Source organism: Scyliorhinus torazame, chromosome 4, assembly GCF_047496885.1.
Source record: "Scyliorhinus torazame isolate Kashiwa2021f chromosome 4, sScyTor2.1, whole genome shotgun sequence".
In the NCBI taxonomy this organism is placed as follows: Eukaryota; Metazoa; Chordata; class Chondrichthyes; order Carcharhiniformes; family Scyliorhinidae; genus Scyliorhinus; species Scyliorhinus torazame.
The window spans coordinates 337,243,209-337,268,056 of record NC_092710.1 but is presented as its reverse complement, the minus strand read 5'-3'; the positions used below and the strand labels follow the sequence as shown (position 1 = coordinate 337,268,056).

Here is a 24,848-nt window from a genome sequence, read left to right as displayed (position 1 = left end):
GGCAATACAACATTGTGTGGGGGTGTAGTATCAAGACAATACAACATTATGGGGAGGGGATGTAGTATCAAGGCAATACAACATTGTGTGGGGGTGTAGTATCAAGGCAATACAACATTGTGGGGGTAGTGTAGTATCAAGGCAATACAGCATTGTGTGGGGGGGTGTAGTATCAAGGCAATACAACATTGTGGGGGGGGGTGTAGTATCAAGGCAATACCACATTATGGGGAGGGGGCGTGGTATCAAGGCAATACAACATTGTGGGGGGGTGTAGTATCAAGGCAATACAACATTGTGGGGAGGGGGTGTAGTATCAAGGCAATACAACATTGTGGGGGGGTGTAGTATCAAGGCAATACAACATTGTGGGGAGGGGGTTGTAGTATCAAGGCAATACAGCATTGTGGGGGGGGGTGTAGTAACAAGGCAATACAACATTGTGGGGGGGTGCAGTATCAAGGCAATACAGCATTGTGGGGCAGTGTAATATCAAGGCAATACAACATTGTGGGGAGGGTTGTAGTATCAAAGCAATACAACATTGTGGGGAGGGGGTGTAGTATCAAGGCAATACAACATTGTGGGGAGGGTTGTAGTATCAAGGCAATACAACATTGTGGGGGGTGTAGTATCAAGGCAATACAACATTATGGGGAGGGGATGTAGTATCAAGACAATACAACATTGTGGGGTGGGGTGTAGTATCAAGGCAATACAACATTGTGGGGAGGGGGTGTAGTGTCAAGGCAATACAACATTGTGGGGGGGGTGTAGTATCAAGGCAATACAACATTGTGGGGGGGTGGTGTAGTATCAAGGCAATACAACATTGTGGGGGGGTGTAGTATCAAGGCAATACAACATTGTGGGGGATGGTGTAGTATCAAGGCAATACAGCATTGTGGGGGGGGTCTAGTATCAAGGCAATACAACATTGTGGGGGGGTGTAGTATCAAGGCAATACAACATTGTGGGGGGGTCTAGTATCAAGGCAATACAACATTGTGGGGAGGGGGTGTAGTATCAAGACAATACAACATTGTGGGGGGGTGTAGTATCAAGGCAATACACCATTGTCGGGGGTGGTGTAGTATCAAGGCAATACAACATTGTGCGGGGGGGTGTAGTATCAAGGCAATACAACATTGTGGGGGGTGGTGTAGTATCAAGACAATACAACATTGTGCGGGGGGGTGTAGTATCAAGGCAATACAACATTGTGGGGGGGGTGTAGTATCAAGGCAATACAACATTGTGGGGGGTGGTGTAATATCAAGGCAATACCGCATTGTGGGGGGGTTAAGTATCAAGGCAATACAACATTGTGGGGAGGGGGTGTAGTATCAAGGCAATACAGCATTGTGGGGGTTGTAGTATCAAGGCAATACAACATTGTGGGGGGGTGCAGTCTCAAGGCAATACAGCATTGTGGGGGGGGGGTGTAGTATCAAGGCAATACAACATTGTGGGGAGGGTTGTAGTATCAAGGCAATACAACATTGTGTGGGGGTGTAGTATCAAGACAATACAACATTATGGGGAGGGGATGTAGTGTCAAGGCAATACAACATTGTGTGGGGGTGTAGTATCAAGGCAATACAACATTGTGGGGGTGGTGTAGTGTCAAGGCAATACAGCATTGTGGGGGGGGTGTAGTATCAAGGCAATACAACATTGTGGGGAGGGGTTGTAGTATCAAGACAATACAACATTATGGGGAGGGGGTGTAGTATCAAGGCAATACAGCATTGTGGGGAGGGGGTGTAGTAGAAAGGCAATACGACAGTGTGGGGGGGTGTAGTATCAAGGCAATACAACATTGTGGGGGTGGTGTAGTATCAAGGCAATACAGCATTGTGGGGAGGGGGTGTAGTATAAAGGCAATACAAAATTGTGTGGGGGTTGGTGTAGTATCAAGACAATACAACATTGTGCGGGGGGGTGTAGTATCAAGGCAATACAACATTGTGGGGGGGGTGTAGTATCAAGGCAATACAACATTGTGGGGGGTGGTGTAATATCAAGGCAATACCGCATTGTGGGGGGGTTAAGTATCAAGGCAATACAACATTGTGGGGAGGGGGTGTAGTATCAAGGCAATACAGCATTGTGGGGGTTGTAGTATCAAGGCAATACAACATTGTGGGGGGGTGCAGTCTCAAGGCAATACAGCATTGTGGGGGGGGGGTGTAGTATCAAGGCAATACAACATTGTGGGGAGGGTTGTAGTATCAAGGCAATACAACATTGTGTGGGGGTGTAGTGTCAAGACAATACAACATTATGGGGAGGGGATGTAGTGTCAAGGCAATACAACATTGTGTGGGGGTGTAGTATCAAGGCAATACAACATTGTGGGGGTGGTGTAGTGTCAAGGCAATACAGCATTGTGAGGGGGGTGTAGTATCAAGGCAATACAACATTGTGGGGAGGGGTTGTAGTATCAAGACAATACAACATTATGGGGAGGGGGTGTAGTATCAAGGCAATACAGCATTGTGGGGAGGGGGTGTAGTAGAAAGGCAATACGACAGTGTGGGCGGGTGAAGTATCAAGGCAATACAACATTGTGGGGGTGGTGTAGTATCAAGGCAATACAGCATTGTGGGGAGGGGGTGTAGTATAAAGGCAATACAAAATTGTGTGGGGGGTGTAGTATCAAGGCAATACAACATTGTGGGGGGGGGTGTAGTATCAAGGCAATACAACATTGTGGGGGATGGTGTAGTATCAAGGCACTACAGCATTGTGGGGCGGGGTGTAATATCAAGGCAATACAGCATTGTGGGGGGGTGTAGTATCAAGGCAATACAGCATTGTGGGGAGGGGGTGTAGTAGAAAGGCAATAAAACATTGTGTGGGGGGGTGTAGTATCAAGACAATACAACATTATGGGGAGGGGGTGTAGTATCAAGGCAATACAACATTGTGGGGGGGTGTAGTATCAAGGCAATACAACATTGTGGGGAGGGGGTGTAGTGTCAAGGCAATACAACATTGTGGGGGGGGTGTAGTATCAAGGCAATACAACATTGTGGGGGGGTGTAGTATCAAGGCAATACAACATTGTGGGGGGTCGTGTAGTATCAAGGCAATACAACATTGTGGGGGGGTGTAGTATCAAGGCAATACAACATTCTGTGGGGGGTGTAGTATCAAGGCAATACAACATTGTGGGGAGGGGGTTGTCGTATCAAGGCAATACAGCATTGTGGGGGAGTGTAGTAACAAGGCAATACAACATTGTGGGGGGGGGGTGCAGTATCAAGGCAATACAGCATTGTGGGGGGGTGTAATATCAAGGCAATACAACATTGTGGGGAGGGTTGTAGTATCAAAGCAATACAACATTGTGGGGAGGGGGTGTAGCATCAAGGCAATACAACATTGTGGGGAGGGTTGTAGTATCAAGGCAATACAACATTGTGGGGGGTGTAGTATCAAGGCAATACACCATTATGGGGAGGGGATGTAATATCAAGACAATACAACATTGTGGGGGGTGTGTAGTATCAAGGCAATACAACATTGTGGGGAGGGGGTGTAGTATCAAGGCAATACAACATTGTGGGGGGGGGTGTAGTATCAAGGCAATACAACATTGTGGGGGGGGGCGTAGTATCAAGGCAATACAACATTGTGGGGGGGGTGTAGTATCAAGGCAATACAACATTGTGCGGGGGGGTGTAGTATCAAGGCAATACAACATTGTGGGGGGGGTGTAGTATCAAGGCAAGACGACATTGTGGGGGGTGGTGTAATATCAAGGCAATACAGCATTGTCGGGGGGTTAAGTATCAAGGCAATACAACATTGTGGGGAGGGGGTGTAGTATCAAGGCAATACAGCATTGTGGGGATTGTAGTATCAAGGCAATACAACATTGTGGGGGGGTGCAGTCTCAAGGCAATACAGCATTGTGGGGGGGGGGTGTAGTATCAAGGCAATACAACATTGTGGGGAGGGTTGTAGTATCAAGGCAATACAACATTGTGTGGGGGTGTAGTATCAAGACAATACAACATTATGGGGAGGGGATGTAGTGTCAAGGCAATACAACATTTTGTGGGGGTGTAGTTTCAAGGCAATACAACATTGTGGGGGTGGTGTAGTATCAAGGCAATACAGCATTGTGGGGGGGGGTGTAGTATCAAGGCAATACAACATTGTGGGGAGGGGTTGTAGTATCAAGACAATACAACATTATGGGGAGGGGGTGTAGTATCAAGGCAATACAGCATTGTGGGGAGGGGGTGTAGTAGAAAGGCAATACGACAGTGTGGGGGGGTGTAGTATCAAGGCAATACAACATTGTGGGGGTGGTGTAGTATCAATGCAATACAGCATTGTGGGGAGGGGGTGTAGTGTAAAGGCAATACAACATTGTGTGGGGGGTGTAGTATCAAGGCAATACAACATTGTGGGGGGGGTGTAGTATCAAGGCAATACAACATTGTGGGGGATGGTGTAGTATCAAGGCACTACAGCATTGTGGGGCGGGGTGTAATATCAAGGCAATACAGCATTGTGGGGGGGTGTAGTATCAAGGCAATACAGCATTGTGGGGAGGGGGTGTAGTAGAAAGGCAATAAAACATTGTGTGGGGGGGTGTAGTATCAAGACAATACAACATTATGGGGAGGGGGTGTAGTATCAAGGCAATACAACATTGTGGGGGGGTGTAGTATCAAGGCAATACAACATTATGGGGAGGGGATGTAGTGTCAAGGCAATACAACATTTTGTGGGGGTGTAGTTTCAAGGCAATACAACATTGTGGGGGTGGTGTAGTATCAAGGCAATACAGCATTGTGGGGGGGGGTGTAGTATCAAGGCAATACAACATTGTGGGGAGGGGTTGTAGTATCAAGACAATACAACATTATGGGGAGGGGGTGTAGTATCAAGGCAATACAGCATTGTGGGGAGGGGGTGTAGTAGAAAGGCAATACGACAGTGTGGGGGGGTGTAGTATCAAGGCAATACAACATTGTGGGGGTGGTGTAGTATCAATGCAATACAGCATTGTGGGGAGGGGGTGTAGTATAAAGGCAATACAACATTGTGTGGGGGGTGTAGTCTCAAGGCAATACAACATTGTGGGGATGGTGTAGTATCAAGGCAATACAACATTGTGGGGGATGGTGTAGTATCAAGGCACTACAGCATTGTGGGGCGGGGTGTAATATCAAGGCAATACAGCATTGTGGGGGGGTGTAGTATCAAGGCAATACAGCATTGTGGGGAGGGGGTGTAGTAGAAAGGCAATAAAACATTGTGTGGGGGGGTGTAGTATCAAGACAATACAACATTATGGGGAGGGGGTGTAGTATCAAGGCAATACAACATTGTGGGGGGGTGTAGTATCAAGGCAATACAACATTGTGGGGGGGTGTAGTATCAAGGCAATACAACATTGTGGGGGGTGGTGTAGTATCAAGGCAATACAACATTGTGGTGGGGTGTAGTATCAAGGCAATACAACATTCTGTGGGGGGTGTAGTATCAAGGCAATACAACATTGTGGGGAGGGGGTTGTCGTATCAAGGCAATACAGCATTGTGGGGGAGTGTAGTAACAAGGCAATACAACATTGTGGGGGGGGTGCAGTATCAAGGCAATACAGCATTGTGGGGGGGTGTAATATCAAGGCAATACAACATTGTGGGGAGGGTTGTAGTATCAAAGCAATACAACATTGTGGGGAGGGGGTGTAGCATCAAGGCAATACAACATTGTGGGGAGGGTTGTAGTATCAAGGCAATACAACATTGTGGGGGGTGTAGTATCAAGGCAATACACCATTATGGGGAGGGGATGTAATATCAAGACAATACAACATTGTGGGGGGGGTGTAGTATCAAGGCAATACAACATTGTGGGGAGGGGGTGTAGTATCAAGGCAATACAACATTGTGGGGGGGGGTGTAGTATCAAGGCAATACAACATTGTGGGGGGGGCGTAGTATCAAGGCAATACAACATTGTGGGGGGGGTGTAGTATCAAGGCAATACAACATTGTGGGGGATGGTGTAGTATCAAGGCAATACAGCATTGTGGGGGGGGTCTAGTATCAAGGCAATACAACATTGTGGGGGGGTGTAGTATCAAGGCAATACAACATTGTGGGGGGGTCTAGTATCAAGGCAATACAACATTGTGGGGAGGGGGTGTAGTATCAAGACAATACAACATTGTGGGGGGGTGTAGTATCAAGGCAATACAACATTGTGGGGGGTGGTGTAGTATCAAGGCAATACAACATTGTGCGGGGGGGTGTAGTATCAAGGCAATACAACATTGTGGGGGGGGTGTAGTATCAAGGCAATACAACATTGTGGGGGGTGGTGTAGTATCAAGGCAATACAGCATTGTGGGGGGGTTAAGTATCAAGGCAATACAACATTGTGGGGAGGGGGTGTAGTATCAAGGCAATACAGCATTGTGGGGGGGTTAAGTATCAAGGCAATACAACATTGTGGGGAGGGGGTGTAGTATCAAGGCAATACAGCATTGTGGGGGTTGTAGTATCAAGGCAATACAACATTGTGGGGAGGGTTGTAGTATCAAGGCAATACAACATTGTGTGGGGGTGTAGTATCAAGACAATACAACATTATGGGGAGGGGATGTAGTATCAAGGCAATACAACATTGTGTGGGGGTGTAGTATCAAGGCAATACAACATTGTGGGGGTGGTGTAGTATCAAGGCAATACAGCATTGTGGGGGGGTGTAGTATCAAGGCAATACAACATTATGGGGAGGGGGTGTAGTATCAAGACAATACAACATTATGGGGAGGGGGTGTAGTATCAAGGCAATACAACATTGTGGGGAGGGGGTGTAGTATCAAGGCAATACAGCATTGTGGGGGGGGGGTGTAGTATCAAGGCAATACAACATTGTGGGGGGGTGTAGTATCAAGGCAATACAACATTGTGGGGGGGTGTAGTATCAAGGCAATACAACATTGTGGGGAGGGGGGGTAGTATCAATGCAATACAGCATTGTGGGGGGGTGTAGTATCAAGGCAATCCAACATAATGGGGGGGGGGGTAGTATCAAGGCAATACAGCATTGTGGGGAGGGGGTGTAGTATCAAGGCAATACAACATTGTGGGGGGGTGTAGTATCAAGGCAATACAACATTGTGGGGGGGTGTAGTATCAAGGCAATACAACATTGTGGGGAGGGGGTGTAGTATCAAGGCAATACAACATTGTGGGGGGGCATAGTATCAAGGCAATACAACATTGTGGGGGGGTGTAGTATCAAGGCAATACAACATTGTGGGGGGTGGTGTAGTATCAAGGCAATACAACATTGTGGTGGGGTGTAGTATCAAGGCAATACAACATTCTGTGGGGGGTGTAGTATCAAGGCAATACAACATTGTGGGGAGGGGGTTGTCGTATCAAGGCAATACAGCATTGTGGGGGAGTGTAGTAACAAGGCAATACAACATTGTGGGGGGGGTGCAGTATCAAGGCAATACAGCATTGTGGGGGGGTGTAATATCAAGGCAATACAACATTGTGGGGAGGGTTGTAGTATCAAAGCAATACAACATTGTGGGGAGGGGGTGTAGCATCAAGGCAATACAACATTGTGGGGAGGGTTGTAGTATCAAGGCAATACAACATTGTGGGGGGGGTGTAGTATCAAGGCAATACAACATTGTGGGGAGGGGGTGTAGTATCAAGGCAATACAACATTGTGGGGGGGGTGTAGTATCAAGGCAATACAACATTGTGGGGGGGGGCGTAGTATCAAGGCAATACAACATTGTGGAGGGGGTGTAGTATCAAGGCAATACAACATTGTGGGGGATGGTGTAGTATCAAGGCAATACAGCATTGTGGGGGGGGTCTAGTATCAAGGCAATACAACATTGTGGGGGGGTGTAGTATCAAGGCAATACAACATTGTGGGGGGGGTCTAGTATCAAGGCAATACAACATTGTGGGGAGGGGGTGTAGTATCAAGACAATACAACATTGTGGGGGGGTGTAGTATCAAGGCAATACAACATTGTGGGGGGTGGTGTAGTATCAAGGCAATACAACATTGTGCGGGGGTTGTAGTATCAAGGCAATACAACATTGTGGGGGGGGTGTAGTATCAAGGCAATACAACATTGTGGGGGGTGGTGTAGTATCAAGGCAATACAGCATTGTGGGGGGGTTAAGTATCAAGGCAATACAACATTGTGGGGAGGGGGTGTAGTATCAAGGCAATACAGCATTGTGGGGGGGTTAAGTATCAAGGCAATACAACATTGTGGGGAGGGGGTGTAGTATCAAGGCAATACAGCATTGTGGGGGTTGTAGTATCAAGGCAATACAACATTGTGGGGAGGGTTGTAGTATCAAGGCAATACAACATTGTGTGGGGGTGTAGTATCAAGACAATACAACATTATGGGGAGGGGATGTAGTATCAAGGCAATACAACATTGTGTGGGGGTGTAGTATCAAGGCAATACAACATTGTGGGGGTGGTGTAGTATCAAGGCAATACAGCATTGTGGGGGGGTGTAGTATCAAGGCAATACAACATTATGGGGAGGGGGTGTAGTATCAAGACAATACAACATTATGGGGAGGGGGTGTAGTATCAAGGCAATACAACATTGTGGGGAGGGGGTGTAGTATCAAGGCAATACAGCATTGTGGGGGGGGGGGTGTAGTATCAAGGCAATACAACATTGTGGGGGGGTGTAGTATCAAGGCAATACAACATTGTGGGGGGGTGTAGTATCAAGGCAATACAACATTGTGGGGAGGGGGGGTAGTATCAATGCAATACAGCATTGTGGGGGGGTGTAGTATCAAGGCAATCCAACATAATGGGGGGGGGTAGTATCAAGGCAATACAGCATTGTGGGGAGGGGGTGTAGTAGAAAGGCAATACGACATTGTGGGGGGGGTGTAGTATCAAGGGAATACAACATTGTGGGGGTGGTGTAGTATCAAGGCAATACAACATTGTGGGGGGGGTGTAGTATCAAGGCAATACAACATTGTGGGGGATGGTGTAGTATCAAGGCACTACAGCATTGTGGGGGGGGGTGTAGTATCAAGGCAATACAGCATTGTGGGGAGGGGGTGTAGTATCAAGGCAATACAGCATTGTGGGGGTGGGGTGTAGTATCAAGGCAATACAGCATTGTGGGGATGGGGTGTAGTAGGAAGGCAATAAAACATTGTGTGGGGGGGTGTAGTATCAAGGCAATACAACATTGGGTGTAGTATCAAGGCAATACAACATTGTGGGGAGGGGGTTGTAGTATCAGGGCAATACAGCATTGTGGGGGGGGTGTAGTAACAAGGCAATACAACATTGTGGGGGGGGTGCAGTGTCAAGGCAATACAGCATTGTGGGGGGGTGTAATATCAAGGCAATACAACATTGTGGGGAGGGTTGTGGTATCAAAGCAATACAACATTGTGGGGAGGGGGTGAAGTATCAAGGCAATACAACATTGTGGGGAGGGTTGTAGTATCAAGGCAATACAACATTGTGGGGGGTGTAGTATCAAGGCAATACAACATTATGGGGAGTGGATGTAGTATCAAGACAATACAACATTGTGGGGGGGGTGTAGTATCAAGGCAATACAACATTGTGGGGAGGGGGTGTAGTATCAAGGCAATACAACATTTTGGGGGGGGGTGTAGTATCAAGGCAATACAACATTGTGGGGGGGGTGTAGTATCAAGGCAATACAACATTGTGGGGGGTGGTGTAGTATCAAGGCAATGCAGCATTGTGGGGGGGTTAAGTATCAAGGCAATACAACATTGTGGGGAGGGGGTGTAGTATCAAGGCAATACAGCATTGTGGGGGTTGTAGTATCAAGGCAATACAACATTGTGGGGGGGTGCAGTCTCAAGGCAATACAGCATTGTGGGGGGGGGTGTAGTATCAAGGCAATACAACATTGTGGGGAGGGTTGTAGTATCAAGGCAATACAACATTGTGTGGGGGTGTAGTATCAAGACAATACAACATTATGGGGAGGGGATGTAGTATCAAGGCAATACAACATTGTGTGGGGGTGTAGTATCAAGGCAATACAACATTGTGGGGGTGGTGTAGTATCAAGGCAATACAACATTGTGGGGAGGGGGTGTAGTATCAAGACAATACAACATTATGGGGAGGGGGTGTAGTATCAAGGCAATACAACATTGTGGGGAGGGGGTGTAGTATCAAGGCAATACAGCATTGTGGGGGGGTGTAGTATCAAGGCAATACAACATTGTGGGGGGGTGTAGTATCAAGGCAATACAACATTGTGGGGGGGTGTAGTATCAAGGCAATACAACATTGTGGGGAGGGGGGTAGTATCAATGCACTACAGCATTGTGGGGGGGTGTAGTATCAAGGCAATCCAACATAATGGGGGGGTGTAGTATCAAGGCAATACAGCATTGTGGGGAGGGGGTGTAGTAGAAAGGCAATACGACATTGTGGGGGGGGGGGGGTGGTATCAAGGCAATACAACATTGTGGGGGTGGTGTAGTATCAAGGCAATACAGCATTGTGGGGAGGGGGTGTAGTAGAAAGGCAATACAACATTGTGTGGGGGGGTGTAGTATCAAGGCAATACAACATTGTGGGGGGGGTGTAGTATCAAGGCAATACAACATTGTGGGGGATGGTGTAGTATCAAGGCACTACAGCATTGTGGGGCGGGTGTAGTATCAAGGCAATACAGCATTGTGGGGAGGGGGTGTAGTATCAAGGCAATACAGCATTGTGGGGGTGGGGTGTAGTATCAAGGCAATACAGCATTGTGGGGAGGGGGTGTAGTAGGAAGGCAATAAAACATTGTGTGGGGGGGTGTAGTATCAAGGCAATACAACATTGTGGGGGGGTGGTGTAGTATCAAGGCAATACAACATAGTGGGGAGGGGGTGTAATATCAAGGCAATACAACATTGTGGGGGGTGTAGTATCAAGACAATACAACATTATGGGGAGGGGGTGTAGTATCAAGGCAATACAACATTGTGGGGGGGTGTAGTATCAAGGCAATACAACATTGTAGGGAGGGGGTGTAGTATCAAGGCAATACAACATTGTGGGGGCTGTAGTATCAAGGCAATACAACATTGTGGGGGGGTGTAGTATCAAGGCAATACAACATTGTGGGGGGTGGTGTAGTATCAAGGCAATACAACATTGTGGTGGGGTGTAGTATCAAGGCAATACAACATTGTGTGGGGGGTGTAGTATCAAGGCAATACAACATTGTGGGGAGTGGGTGTTGTATCAAGGCAATACAGCATTGTGGGGGGGTGTAGTAACAAGGCAATACAACATTGTGGGGGGGTGCAGTATCAAGGCAATACAACATTGTGGGGGGGTGTAGTATCAAGGCAATACAACTTTGTGGGGAGGGGGTGTAGTATCAAGGCAATACAGCATTGTGGGGGGGTGTAATATCAAGGCAATACAACATTGTGGGGAGGGGATGTAGTATCAAGGCAATACAACATTATGGGGAGGGGGTGTAGTATCAAGGCAATACAACATTGTGGGGGGGGTGTAGGATCAAGCCAATACAACATTGTGGGGAGGGGGTGTAGTATCAAGGCAATACAACATTGTGGGGGGGTGTAGTATCAAGCCAATACAACATTGTGGGGAGGGGGTGTAGTATCAAGGCAATAAAACATTGTGGGGGGGTGTAGTATCAAGCCAATACAACATTGTGGGGAGGGGGTGTAGTATCAAGGCAATACAACATTGTGGGGTGGGTGTAGTATCAAGCCAATACAACATTGTGGGGAGGGGGTGTAGTATCATGGCAATACAACATTGTGGTGGGGTGTAGTATCTAGGCAATACAACATTGTGGGGGGGGGGTGTAGTATCAAGGCAATACAACATTTTGGGGGGGGTGTAGTATCAAGACAATACAACTTTATGGGGAGGGGGTGTAGTATCAAGGCAATACAACATGGTGGGGAGGGGGTGTAGTATCAAGGCAATACAACATTGTGGGGAGGGGGTGAAGTATGAAGGCAATACAGCATTGTGGGGGGGGGGGTGTAGTATCAAGGCAATACAACATTGTGGGGGTGGTGTAGTATCAAGGCAATACAACATTGTGGGGGGGGGGTTTAGTATCAAGCCAATACAACATTGTGTGGAGGGGGTGTAGTATCAAGGCAATACAACATTGTGGGGGGGTGTAGTATCAAGCCAATACAACATTGTGGGGAGGGGGTGTAGTATCAAGGCAATACAACATTGTGGGTGGGGTGCAGTTTCAAGCCAATACAACATTGTGGGGAGGGGGTGTAGTATCAAGGCAATACAACATTGTGTGGGGGGGTGTAGTATCAAGCCAATACAACATTGTGGTGAGGGGGTGTAGTATCAAGTCAATACAACATTGTGGTGGGGTGTAGTATCTTGGCAATACAACATTGTGGGGGGGTGTAGTATCAAGGCAATACAACATTGTGGGGGGGTGTAGTATCAAGACAATACAACATTATGGGGAGGGGGTGTAGTATCAAGGCAATACAACATGGTGGGGAGGGGGTGTAGTATCAAGGCAATACAACATTGTGGGGGGATGTAGTATCAAGGCAATACAACATTCTGGGGGGGTGTTGTATCAAGGCAATACAACATTGTGGGGGGGGGTGTAGTATCAAGGCAATACAACATTGTGGGGAGGGGGTGAGGTATGAAGGCAATACAGCATTGTGGGGGGGGGGTGTAGTATCAAGGCAATACAACATTGTGGGGGTGGTGTAGTATCAAGGCAATACAGCATTGTGGGGAGGGGGTGTAGTAGCAAGGCAATACAACATTGTGTGGGGTGTGTAGTATCAAGGCAATACAACATTGTGGGGGGGGGTAGTATCAAGGCAATACAACATTGTGGGGGATGGCGTAGTATCAAGGCACTACAGCATTGTGGGGGGGTGTAGTATCAAGGCAATACAGCATTGTGGGGGGGGGGTGTAGTATCAAGGCAATACAGCATTGTGGGGAGGGGGTGTAGTAGAAAGGCAATAAAACATTGTGTGGGGGGGTGTAGTATCAAGGCAATATAACATTGTGGGGAGGAGGTGTAGTATCAAGGCAATACAGCATTGTGGGGAGGGGTGTTGTATCAAGGCAATACAACATTGTGGGGAGGGGGTGTAGTATCAAGGCAATACAACATTGTGGGAGGGGGTGTAGTATCAAGGCAATACAACATTGCGGGGAGGGGGTGTAGTATCAAGGCAATACAGCATTGTGGGGAGGGAGTGTAGGATCAAGGCAATACATCATTGTGGGAGGGGGTGTAGTATCAAGGCAATACAGCATTGTGGGGAGGGGGTGTAGTAGAAAGGCAATACACCATTATGGTGGAGGCGTAGTATCAAGGCAATACAACATTAGGGGGGTGTAGTATCAAGGCACTACAGCATTGTGGGGGGGGTGTAGTATCAAGGCAATACAACATTGTGGGGGGGTGTAGTATCAAGGCAATACAACATTGTGGGGGGGTGTAGTATCAAGGCAATACAACATTGTGGGGGGGTGTAGTATCAAGGCAATACAGCATTGTAGGGGGGTGTTGTATCAAGGCAATACAGCATTGTGGGGGGGGGGGTGTAGTATCAAGGCAATACCACATTGTGGGGGGTGTAGTATCAAGGCAATACAGCATTGTGGGAGGGGTGTAGTATCAAGGCAATACAGCATTGTGGGAGGGTGTAGTATCAAGGCAATACAACATTGTGGGGGGGTATAGTATCAAGGCAATACAGCATTGTGGGGGGGGTGTAGCGTCAAGGCAATACAGCATTGTTGGGGGTGGTGTAGTATCAAGGCAATACAGCATTGTGTGGGGGTGTAGTATCAAGGCAATACAGCATTGTGGGAGGGGGTGTAGTATCAAGGCAATACAGCATTGTGGGGGGGTGTAGTATCAAGGCAATACAACATTGTGGGGGGGTGTAGTATCAAGGCAATACAACCTTGTGGTGGGAGTGTAGTATCAAGGCAATACATCATTGTAGGGGGGGTGTAGTATCAAGGCAATACAACATTGTGGGGGGTGTAGTATCAAGGCAATACAGCATTGTGGGGGGTGTAGTATCAAGGCAATACAGCATTGTGGTGGGGGTGTAGTATCAAGGCAATACAACATTGTGGGGGGGTGTAGTATCAAGGCAATACAACATTTTGGGGGATGGTGTAGTATCAAGGGAATTCAGCATTGTGGGTGGTGGTATAGTATCAAGGCAATACAGCATTGTTGGGGTGTATAGTATCAAGGCAATACAACATTGTGGGGGGGGGTGTAGTAACAAGGCAATACAACATTGTGGGGGGCTGTAGTATCAAGGCAATACAGCATTGTGGGGGTGGTGTAGTATCAAGGCAACACAATATTGTGGGGGTGGTGTAGTATCAAGGCAATACAACATTGTGGGGGGGGTGTAGTATCAAGGTAATACAACATCGTGGGGGGGTGTAGTATCAAGGCAATACAGCATTGTGGGGGTGGTGTAGTATCAAGGCAATACAACATTGTGTGGGTGGTGTAGTATCAAAGCAACACAATATTGTGGGCGTAGTGTAGTATCAAGGCAATACAACATTGTGGAGGGGTGTAGTATCAAGGCAATACAGCATTGTGGGAGGGGTGTAGTATCAAGGCAATGCAACATTGTGGAGGGGTGTAGTATCAAGGCAATACAACATTGTGGGGGGTGGGTAGTATCAAGGCAATACAACATTGTGGGGGGGTGTAGTATCAAAGCAACACAATATTGTGGGGGGGGTGTAGTATCAAGGCAATACAACATTGTGGAGGGGTGTAGTATCAAGGCAATACAACATTGTGGGGAGAGGGTGTAGTATCAAGGCAATACAGCATTGTGGCGGGGGTGTAGTATCAAGGCAATACAACATTGTGGGGGTGGTGTAGTATCAAGGCAATACAACATTGTGAGGGGGTGTAGTATCAAGGCAATACAACATTGTGGGGGGGGTGTAGTATCAAGACACTACAGCATTGTGGGGAGGGGGTGTAGTATCAAGGCAATACTACATTTGTGGGGGGGGGGTGTAGTATCAAGGCAATACAGCATTGTGGAGAGGGAGTTGTAGTATTAAGTCAATACAGCATTGTGGGGGGGGTAGTATCAAGGCAATACATCATTGTGGGGAGGGGGTGTAGTATCAAGTAATACAACATTGTGGGGGTTGTAGTATCAAGGCAATACACCAGTGTGGGGTGGGTGTAGTATCAAGGCAATACAACATTGTGGGGGGGGTGTAGTATCAAGGCAATACAACATTGTGGGGGGGGTGTAGTATCAAGGCAATACAGCATTGTGGGGGGTGTAGTATCAAGGCAATACAACATTGTGGTGGGGGTGTAGTATCAAGGCAATACAACATTGTGGGGGGGTGTAGTATCAAGGCAATACAACATTGTGGGGTATGGTGTAGTATCAAGGCAATACAGCATTGTGGGGGGTGGTGTAGTATCAAGGCAATACAACATTGTGGGGGGCTGTAGTATCAAGGCAATACAGCATTGTGGGGGGTGTTGTATCAAGGCCATACAACATTGTGGTGGGGGTGTAGTATCAAGGCAATACAGCATTGTGGGGGGGGGGGGGTGTAGTAGAAAGGCAATAAAACATTGTGTGGGGGGGTGTAGTATCAAGGCAATATAACATTGTGGGGAGGAGGTGTAGTATCAAGGCAATACAGCATTGTGGGGAGGGGTGTTGTATCAAGGCAATACAACATTGTGGGGAGGGGGTGTAGTATCAAGGCAATACAACATTGTGGGAGGGGGTGTAGTATCAAGGCAATACAACATTGCGGGGAGGGGGTGTAGTATCAAGGCAATACAGCATTGTGGGGAGGGAGTGTAGGATCAAGGCAATACATCATTGTGGGAGGGGGTGTAGTATCAAGGCAATACAGCATTGTGGGGAGGGGGTGTAGTAGAAAGGCAATACACCATTATGGTGGAGGCGTAGTATCAAGGCAATACAACATTAGGGGGGTGTAGTATCAAGGCACTACAGCATTGTGGGGGGGGTGTAGTATCAAGGCAATACAACATTGTGGGGGGGTGTAGTATCAAGGCAATACAACATTGTGGGGGGGTGTAGTATCAAGGCAATACAACATTGTGGGGGGGTGTAGTATCAAGGCAATACAGCATTGTGGGGGGGTGTTGTATCAAGGCAATACAGCATTGTGGGGGGGGGGTGTAGTATCAAGGCAATACCACATTGTGGGGGGTGTAGTATCAAGGCAATACAGCATTGTGGGAGGGGTGTAGTATCAAGGCAATACAGCATTGTGGGAGGGTGTAGTATCAAGGCAATACAACATTGTGGGGGGGTATAGTATCAAGGCAATACAGCATTGTGGGGGGGGGTGTAGCGTCAAGGCAATACAGCATTGTTGGGGGTGGTGTAGTATCAAGGCAATACAGCATTGTGTGGGGGTGTAGTATCAAGGCAATACAGCATTGTGGGAGGGGGTGTAGTATCAAGGCAATACAGCATTGTGGGGGGGTGTAGTATCAAGGCAATACAACATTGTGGGGGGGTGTAGTATCAAGGCAATACAACCTTGTGGTGGGAGTGTAGTATCAAGGCAATACATCATTGTAGGGGGGGTGTAGTATCAAGGCAATACAACATTGTGGGGGGTGTAGTATCAAGGCAATACAGCATTGTGGGGGGTGTAGTATCAAGGCAATACAGCATTGTGGTGGGGGTGTAGTATCAAGGCAATACAACATTGTGGGGGGGTGTAGTATCAAGGCAATACAACATTTTGGGGGATGGTGTAGTATCAAGGGAATACAGCATTGTGGGTGGTGGTATGGTATCAAGGCAATACAGCATTGTTGGGGTGTATAGTATCAAGGCAATACAACATTGTGGGGGGGGGGTGTAGTAACAAGGCAATACAACATTGTGGGGGGCTGTAGTATCAAGGCAATACAGCATTGTGGGGGTGGTGTAGTATCAAGGCAACACAATATTGTGGGGGTGGTGTAGTATCAAGGCAATACAACATTGTGGGGGGGGTGTAGTATCAAGGTAATACAACATCGTGGGGGGGTGTAGTATCAAGGCAATACAGCATTGTGGGGGTGGTGTAGTATCAAGGCAATACAACATTGTGTGGGTGGTGTAGTATCAAAGCAACACAATATTGTGGGCGTAGTGTAGTATCAAGGCAATACAACATTGTGGAGGGGTGTAGTATCAAGGCAATACAGCATTGTGGGAGGGGTGTAGTATCAAGGCAATGCAACATTGTGGAGGGGTGTAGTATCAAGGCAATACAACATTGTGGGGGGTGGGTAGTATCAAGGCAATACAACATTGTGGGGGGGTGTAGTATCAAAGCAACACAATATTGTGGGGGGGGTGTAGTATCAAGGCAATACAACATTGTGGAGGGGTGTAGTATCAAGGCAATACAACATTGTGGGGAGAGGGTGTAGTATCAAGGCAATACAGCATTGTGGCGGGGGTGTAGTATCAAGGCAATACAACATTGTGGGGGTGGTGTAGTATCAAGGCAATACAACATTGTGAGGGGGTGTAGTATCAAGGCAATACAACATTGTGGGGGGGGTGTAGTATCAAGACACTACAGCATTGTGGGGAGGGGGTGTAGTATCAAGGCAATACTACATTTGTGGGGGGGGGTGTAGTATCAAGGCAATACAGCATTGTGGAGAGGGAGTTGTAGTATTAAGTCAATACAGCATTGTGGGGGGGGTAGTATCAAGGCAATACATCATTGTGGGGAGGGGGTGTAGTATCAAGTAATACAACATTGTGGGGGTTGTAGTATCAAGGCAATACACCAGTGTGGGGTGGGTGTAGTATCAAGGCAATACAACATTGTGGGGGGGGTGTAGTATCAAGGCAATACAACATTGTGGGGGGGTGTAGTATCAAGGCAATACAGCATTGTGGGGGGTGTAGTATCAAGGCAATACAACATTGTGGTGGGGGTGTAGTATCAAGGCAATACAACATTGTGGGGGGGTGTAGTATCAAGGCAATACAACATTGTGGGGTATGGTGTAGTATCAAGGCAATACAGCATTGTGGGGGGTGGTGTAGTATCAAGGCAATACAACATTGTGGGGGGCTGTAGTATCAAGGCAATACAGCATTGTGGGGGGTGTTGTATCAAGGCCATACAACATTGTGGTGGGGGTGTAGTATCAAGGCAATACAGCATTGTGGGGGGGGGGTGTAGTATCAAGGCAATGCAACATTGTGGAGGGGTGTAGTATCAAGGCAATACAACATTGTGGGGGGGGTAGTATCAAGGCAATACAACATTGTGGGGGGGTGTAGTATCAAAGCAACACAATATTGTGGGGGGGGGGGTAGTATCAAGGCAATACAACATTGTGGAGGGGTGTAGTATCAAGGCAATACAACATTGTGGGGAGAGGGTGTAGTATCAAGGCAATGCAGCATTGTGGCGGGGGTGTAGTATCAAGGCAATACAACATTGTGGGGGTGGTGTAGTATCAAGGCAATACAACATTGTGAGGGGGTGTAGGATCAAGGCAATACAACATTGTGGGGGGGGGGGGGGTGTAGTATCAAGACACTACAGCATTGTGGGGAGGGGGTGTAGTATCAAGGCAATACAACATTGTGGAGGGGTGTAGTATCAAGGCAATACAACATTGTGGGGGGGAGGGTAGTATCAAGGCAATACAACATTGTGGGGGTGGTGTAGTATCAAGGCAATACAACATTGTGAGGGGGTGTAGTATCAAGACACTACAGCATTGTAGGGAGGGGGTGTAGTATCAAGGCAATACAACATTTGTGGGGGGGGGTGTAGTAGCAAGGCAATACTGCATTGTGGGGAGGGGGTGTAGTATCAAGACAATACAGCATTGTGGGGAGGGGGTGTAGTATCAAGGCAATACTACATTTGTGGGGTGGTGTAGTATCAAGGCAATACAGCATTGTGGGGAGGGAGTGGTAGTATTAAGTCAATACAGCATTGTGGGGGGGGTAGTATCAAGGCAATACAACATTGTGGAGGGGTGTAGTATCAAGGCAATACCACATTGTGGGGGGGTAGTATCAAGGCAATACAACATTGTGGGGGTGGTGTAGTATCAAGGCAATACAACATTGTGAGGGGGTGTAGTATCAAGACACTACAGCATTGTAGGGAGGGGGTGTAGTATCAAGGCAATACAACATTTGTGGGGGGGTGTAGTAGCAAGGCAATACTGCATTGTGGGGAGGGGGTGTAGTATCAAGACAATACAGCATTGTGGGGAGGGGGTGTAGTATCAAGGCAATACTACATTTGTGGGGTGGTGTAGTATCAAGGCAATACAGCATTGTGGGGAGGGAGTGGTAGTATTAAGTCAATACAGCATTGTGGGGGGGGCGGGTAGCATCAAGGCAATACAACATTGTGGTGGGGGTGTAGTATCAAGGCAATACAGCATTGTGGGGTGGTGTAGTATCAAGGCAATACAGCATTGTGGGGGGGTGTAGTATCAAGGCAATACAACATTGTGGAGGGGTGTAGTATCAAGGCAATACAACATTGTGGGGAGAGGGTGTAGTATCAAGGCAATACAACATTGTGTGGGGGGGGTGTAGTATCAAGGCAATACAACATTGTGGGGGTGGTGTAGTATCAAGGCAGTACAACATTGTGAGGGGGTGTAGTATCAAGACACTACAGCATTGTGGGGAGGGGGTGTAGTATCAAGGCAATACAACGTTTGTGGGGGGGTGTACTAGCAAGGCAATACTGCATTGTGGGGAGGGGGTGTAGTATCAAGACAATACAGCATTGTGGGGAGGGGGTGTAGTATCAAGGCAATACTACATTTGTGGGGGGGTGTAGTATCAAGGCAATACAGCATTGTGGGGGTGGTGTAGTATCAAGGCAATACAGCATTGTGGGGGTGGTGTAGTATCAAGGCAATACAGCATTGTGGGGAGGGAGTTGTAGTATCAATGCAATACAACATTGTGGTGGGGGTGTAGTATCCAGGCAATACAACATTGTGGGGGGGTGTAGTATCAAGGCAATACAACATTGTGGGGGATGGTGTAGTATCAAGGCAATACAGCATTGTGGGGGGTGGTGCAGTATCAAGGCAATACAGCATTGTGGGGGGGTGTAGTATCAAGGCAACACAATATTGTGGGGGTGGTGTAGTATCAAGGCAATACAACATTGTGGTGGGGTGTAGTATCAAGGCAATACAACATTGTGGGGGATGGTGTAGTATCAAGGCAATACAGCATTGTGGGTGGTGGTGTAGTATCAAGGCAATACAGCATTGTGGGGGGGTGTAGTATCAAGGCAACACAATATTGTGGGGGTGGTGTAGTATCAAGGCAATACAACATTGTGGGGGGGGTGTAGTATCAAGGTAATACAACATCGTGGGGGGGTGTAGTATCAAGGCAATACAGCATTGTGGGAGTGGTGTAGTATCAAGGCAATACAACATTGTGGGGGTGGTGTAGTATCAAAGCAACACAATATTGTGGGGGTAGTGTAGTATCAAGGCAATACAACATTGTGGAGGGGTGTAGTATCAAGGCAATACAGCATTGTGGGGGGGGGTGTAGTATCAAGGCAATGCAACATTGTGGAGGGGTGTAGTATCAAGGCAATACAACATTGTGGGGGGGGTAGTATCAAGGCAATACAACATTGAGGGGGGGTGTAGTATCAAAGCAACACAATATGGTGGGGGGGGTGTAGTATCAAGGCAATACAACATTGTGGAGGGGTGTAGTATCAAGGCAATACAACATTGTGGGGAGAGGGTGTAGTATCAAGGCAATACAGCATTGTGGGGGGGTGTAGTATCAAGGCAATACAACATTGTGGGGGTGGTGTAGTATCAAGGCAATACAACATTGTGAGGGGGTGTAGTATCAAGGCAATACAACATTGTGGGGGGGTGTAGTATCAAGACACTACAGCATTGTGGGGAGGGGGTGTAGTATCAAGGCAATACAACATTTGTGGGGGGGTGTAGTAGCAAGGCAATACTGCATTGTGGGGAGGGGGTGTAGTATCAAGACAATACAGCATGGTGGGGAGGGGGTGTAGCATCAAGGCAATACTACATTTGTGGGGGGGTGTAGTATCAAGGCAATACAGCATTGTGGGGGTGGTGTAGTATCAAGGCAATACAACATTTGTGGGGGGGTGTAGTAGCAAGGCAATACTGCATTGTGGGGAGGGGGTGTAGTATCAAGACAATACAGCATTGTGGGGAGGGGGTGTAGTATCAAGGCAATACTACATTTGTGGGGGGGGGGGTGTAGAATCAAGGCAATCCAGCATTGTGGAGAGGGAGTTGTAGTATTAAGTCAATACAGCATTGTGGGGGGGGGGGTAGTATCAAGGCAATACATCATTGTGGGGAGGGGGTGTAGTATCAAGGTAATACAACATTGTGGGGGTTGTAGTATCAAGGCAATACACCAGTGGGGGTGGGTGTAGTATCAAGGCAATACAACATTGTGGGGGGGTGTAGTATCAAGGCAATACAACATTGTGGGGGGGGGGGGTGTAGTATCAAGGCAATACAGCATTGTGGGGGGTTTAGTATCAAGGCAATACAACATTGTGGTGGGGGTGTAGTATCAAGGCAATACAACATTGTGGGGGGGTGCAGTATCAAGGCAATACAACATTGTGGGGTATGGTGTAGTATCAAGGCAATACAGCATTGTGGGGGGTGGTGTAGTATCAAGGCAATACAACATTGTGGGGGGCTGTAGTATAAAGGCAATACAGCATTGTGGGGGGTTTTGTATCAAGGCCATACAACATTGTGGTGGGGGTGTAGTTTCAAGGCAACACAACATTGTGGGGGGTGTAGTATCAAGACAATACAACATTGTGGGGGTGGTGTAGTATCAAGGCAATACAGCATTGTGGGGGTGGTGTAGTATCAAGGCAATACAACATTGTGGGGGTGGTGTAGTATCAAGGCAACACAATATTGTGGGGGTGGTGTAGTATCAAGGCAATACAACATTGTAGGGGGGATGTAGTATCAAGGTAATACAACATCGTGGGGGGGTGTAGTATCAAGGCAATACAGCATTGTGGGGGTGGTGTAGTATCAAGGCAATTCAACATTGTGGGGGTGGTGTAGTATCAAAGCAACACAATATTGTGGGGGTAGTGTAGTATCAAGGCAATACAACATTGTGGAGGGGTGTAGTATCAAGGCAATACAGCATTGTGGGGGGGTGTAGTATCAAGGCAATGCAACATTGTGGAGGGGTGTAGTATGAAGGCAATACAACATTGCGGGGGGGGGGTAGTATCAAGGCAATACAACATTGTGGGGGTGGTGTAGTATCAAGGCAATACAACATTGTGAGGGGGTGTAGTATCAAGACTCTACAGCATTGTGGGGAGGGGGTGTAGTATCAAGGCAATACAACATTTGTGGGGGGGTGTAGTAGCAAAGCAATACTGCATTTTGGGGAGGGGGTGTAGTATCAAGACAATACAGCATTGTGGGGAGGGGGTGTAGTATCAAGGCAATACTACATTTGTGGGGGGGGTGTAGTATCAAGGCAATACAGCATTGTGGGGGTGGTGTAGTATCAAGGCAATACAGCATTGTGGGGGTGGTGCAGTATCAAGGCAATACAGCATTGTGGGGAGAGGGTGTAGTATCAAGGCAATACAGCATTGTGTGGGGGGGGTGTAGTATCAAGGCAATACAACATTGTGGGGGTGGTGTAGTATCAAGGCAGTACAACATTGTGAGGGGGTGTAGTATCAAGACACTACAGCATTGTGGGGAGGGGGTGTAGTATCAAGGCAATACAACGTTTGTGGGGAGGTGTACTAGCAAGGCAATACTGCATTGTGGGGAGGGGGTGTAGTATCAAGACAATACAGAATTGTGGGGAGGGGGTGTAGTATCAAGGCAATACTACATTTGTGGGGGGGTGTAGTATCAAGGCAATACAGCATTGTGGGGGTGGTGTAGTATCAAGGCAATACAGCATTGTGGGGAGGGAGTTGTAGTATTAAGTCAATACAGCATTGTGGGGGGGGGTAGTATCAAGGCAATACATCATTGTGGGGAGGGGGTGTAGTATCAAGGCAATACAGCATTGTGGGGGGGTGTAGTATCAAGGCAATACAACATCGTGGGAGGGGGTATAGTATCAATGCAATACAACTTGTGGGAGGGGTGTAGTATCAATGCAATACAACATTGTGGTGGGGGTGTAGTATCAAGGCAATACAACATTGTGGGGGGGTGTAGTATCAAGGCAATACAACATTGTGGGGGATGGTGTAGTATCAAGGCAATACAGCATTGTGGGGGGTGGTGCAGTATCAAGGCAATACAGCATTGTGGGGGGGTGTAGTATCAAGGCAACACAATATTGTGGGGGTGGTGTAGTATCAAGGCAATACAACATTGTGGGGGGGTGTAGTATCAAGGCAATACAACATTGTGGGGGATGGTGTAGTATCAAGGCAATACAGCATTGTGGGTGGTAGTGTAGTATCAAGGCAATACAGCATTGTGGGGGGGTGTAGTATCAAGGCAACACAATATTGTGGGGGTGGTGTAGTATCAAGGCAATACAACATTGTGGGGGGGGTGTAGTATCAAGGTAATACAACATCGTGGGGGGGTGTAGTATCAAGGCAATACAGCATTGTGGGAGTGGTGTAGTATCAAGGCAATACAACATTGTGGGGGTGGTGTAGTATCAAAGCAACACAATATTGTGGGGGTGGTGTAGTATCAAGGCAATACAACATTGTTGGGGGGGTGTAGTATCAAGGTAATACAACATTGTGGAGGGGTGTAGTATGAAGGCAATACAACATTGTGGGGGGGGGTAGTATCAAGGCAATACAACATTGTGGGGGTGGTGTAGTATCAAGGCAATACAACATTGTGAGGGGGTGTAGTATCAAGACTCTACAGCATTGTGGGGAGGGGGTGTAGTATCAAGGCAATACAACATTTGTGGGGGGGTGTAGTAGCAAAGCAATACTGCATTGTGGGGAGGGGGTGTAGTATCAAGACAATACAGCATTGTGGGGAGGGGGTGTAGTATCAAGGCAATACTACATTTGTGGGGGGGTGTAGTATCAAGGCAATACAGCATTGTGGGGGTGGTGCAGTATCAAGGCAATACAGCATTGTGGGGGTGGTGTAGTATCAAGGCAATACAGCATTGTGGGGAGAGGGTGTAGTATCAAGGCAATACAGCATTGTGTGGGGGGGGTGTAGTATCAAGGCAATACAACATTGTGGGGGTGGTGTAGTATCAAGGCAGTACAACATTGTGAGGGGGTGTAGTATCAAGACACTACAGCATTGTGGGGAGGGGGTGTAGTATCAAGGCAATACAACGTTTGTGGGGAGGTGTACTAGCAAGGCAATACTGCATTGTGGGGAGGGGGTGTAGTATCAAGACAATACAGCATTGTGGGGAGGGGGTGTAGTATCAAGGCAATACAACATTGTAGGGGGGATGTAGTATCAAGGTAATACAACATCGTGGGGGGGTGTAGTATCAAGGCAATACAGCATTGTGGGGGTGGTGTAGTATCAAGGCAATTCAACATTGTGGGGGTGGTGTAGTATCAAAGCAACACAATATTGTGGGGGTAGTGTAGTATCAAGGCAATACAACATTGTGGAGGGGTGTAGTATCAAGGCAATACAGCATTGTGGGGGGGTGTAGTATCAAGGCAATGCAACATTGTGGAGGGGTGTAGTATGAAGGCAATACAACATTGTGGGGGGG

At 47.6% G+C, this 24,848-nt stretch overlaps 1 protein-coding gene across 1 annotated transcript in view; it reads left to right on the top strand.

The window, feature by feature from the left end:
- Positions 1-24,848, top strand: part of susd4 (sushi domain containing 4) — a 538,061-nt gene that overhangs the window by 386,907 nt on the left and 126,306 nt on the right. The gene's annotated exons all lie outside the window — the stretch shown is intronic.